We start from the raw sequence: 2,625 nt of genomic DNA, 5'->3' as shown, positions 1-2,625 counted from the left end.
AGGGATCTTTTTGGTAAAGCATTTTTAGTGGGGACATGTTGGCTAATAATTTACTTAGAATGATATTATGTAGGTGTGTTGTCATTTGCAAAGCATGATGCCAAAATGAAGGTGGTATAAAAGCATGCAGAAGAAGAGTTCTCATGATATTATTAAGTGATTGAATTTTTCTTTTGATTTTCCCATTTTGTGACGAAGTATGTGGACATGAAAAATGGAAAGCAATGCCATTTGACGTACAATATTGCCAAAAACTGTTATTAACAAACTTCCTCCCATTATCACATTTTATATTTTAATGTCTCGTTCAAACTAAGTATGAATACGAGCTTTGAGAGTTGTGAAAATGAAAAAAAAACTTGGGGATTTTTTAGCAATAGGGAAAGTCCACAAATATTTAGAATAATCATAAAAAAATGATATAATTATGATGTCCTGAAGACTCAAAATGAGAGATGTCCAAATATCACTATAAATAATATCAAAGGGCATAAATGTCATAGACATGGATGCAACAAAAGGCAACTTAATATGTTTATCAAGAACACAAGATTGACAAACATTAGACCTAGAAGTACTAGTACAATCAATCATTTTATTTTGCTGAAGGGAATCTAGCACCAAAATTCTCGGGTGACCTAAATGATCATGCAAAGAGATGACACTAAATAAGCAAAATGAGGAAAACATTGTATTTGACTGGTGGAAGTGATAGGGTAAAGCTCACTCAAGTTGTCACATCTCGTTAACGGCATCCCCGTGTGCATATCATTAACAAAATATCCAAACGAATCAAAGGCCACACTTACATTATTATCAATAGTAAACTTATGTACCAACACTAGATTTTTAATGAGTTTAGATGCATGAAGGACATTTTTTAAAGATGAAGGTGGGTTCGAGAGAGGCAAGGGTGTATGACCACAATCATGAATTGGAATAGATCCACTACCAACAATAATTTCACTATTTTTGCTCAAATTAAAATAAGACGAGATTACTGTGTGGACATCATGTGAGACGTTGCCCCAATGTCCATGTACCAATTTGGATCGGGTTGAGAAAGTGACATCGTGTGCATTACTAATTCGATGTTTATTGGAGTCCACTGTGGAGTCACTACATAGGCCTGTTGTGGTCTTGGAGTCCATTATGGAGCCACTACATAGGCTTGTTGCTACTGTGGTCTTGGACCTAGTATGCCAGACCATCTAAGCCCAACTTGTTTAGGCCAAGGTTGAGTAGGGTAAGGACATGGAGGTATGGACCAAGGAACTTGCGTTGACGCCCACCAAGGGAGTTGAGACCATTGTTGTTGCACCGACTATCCACCACCATTGAGATGACCACCTCCATGATTGTTGTCGCGTCCACCACCAACATGGTCGCAACCACCAAATTATCTATCACTACCACCGATATTTTTGTTGTAGTTTTTATTATTGTTGTGGTTTCTATTTAACTTCAGACCAGCACCATGACCATGTGAATTATTGTGTGGATGAGGTATTGGGGAAGAGGAATCATCATCTTTAGAATAATTATCAGTGAGAAAGGTGGTGGAAACAAATTTTTGTTTTGCTCACTCCATGATGGTGGTCTCCTCCAAAGCAAGTTTGGATCGGGTTGTAACAAAATTAGGTAGGGTCTTCTTGTTTTGCACCAAAGTGACAAAATTAGAATATTGTTTTATCAAACCTTGAAGCATTTTCAAAACCATACCATGGTCATTGACTGAAGCCCCAACATTGGCTAGTTGATGAACAAGAGTTTTGAGACGATTACAATATGCATCTATCGTCGAAAAATCAACAAGACTTATGTTGGTGAATTCCTTATTAAAATATGTAACTCTTGAATTCTTATTGTCATAAAAGAGATCAACAACACTTTATCATGCATGTTCAATCGTGTCATCGTTAATGAGAATGGAGGTGAGGATGTCAGATGAGATAGTGACATAAATTCACTACAAGGCCACCACATGAAGTCGTTTCCATAGAGGGAGATTGTCAAGTTTGGCCTTGTTAGTCACCTCTACCTCCTTTATATCTGTAGTTGGGATGATATGTTCAAGCACGTCATGAACTCTTGCCTGAACTTTGAATAATGCCGCCCATGAATGGTATTATTCCGATTCCAAGTCCAATGTGATGGGGATAAGAGCTTTCACATTGGTGACAGACAAAACAGGATGAAATTTGGTAGTTGTAGACATGGTTGACAACAAATAAAAAAATTAAGAAGGAGAATGATGGGATAAGGACTTAGTTAAGGTTGTAGAAGCCAAAAAACTCTAATTATCATAAAAGAATATAATTTTGTATCCCATTCCCTTTCATGATAGATCAATATATACAAAATATATTGCAACTAACCAGACTATTCTAAGATACAATTTGTTAGTATCAATTTTTTATAAATAGCTAGATTATATTAGGAACCTAGTTAATAGAAAATAATACAAAATCAATAATTTACGATTATTACTATTGCTATCAGATTTATTCGAATTTCATGATACATTCAAACTAAATTGTACTTAACTTCCTTGTTTGGTTTAGACGACTTTTAAGTCAAAAATCGTATCTAATTAGACCACAAACATCTTTAATATTAGTAGTC

Source organism: Cajanus cajan, chromosome 7 (assembly GCF_000230855.2).
Source record: "Cajanus cajan strain Asha chromosome 7, NIPB_CcT2T_4, whole genome shotgun sequence".
Classification (NCBI taxonomy): Eukaryota; Viridiplantae; Streptophyta; class Magnoliopsida; order Fabales; family Fabaceae; genus Cajanus; species Cajanus cajan.
The sequence above is the reverse complement of the archived record's forward strand: the minus strand, read 5'-3'. Positions refer to the sequence as shown.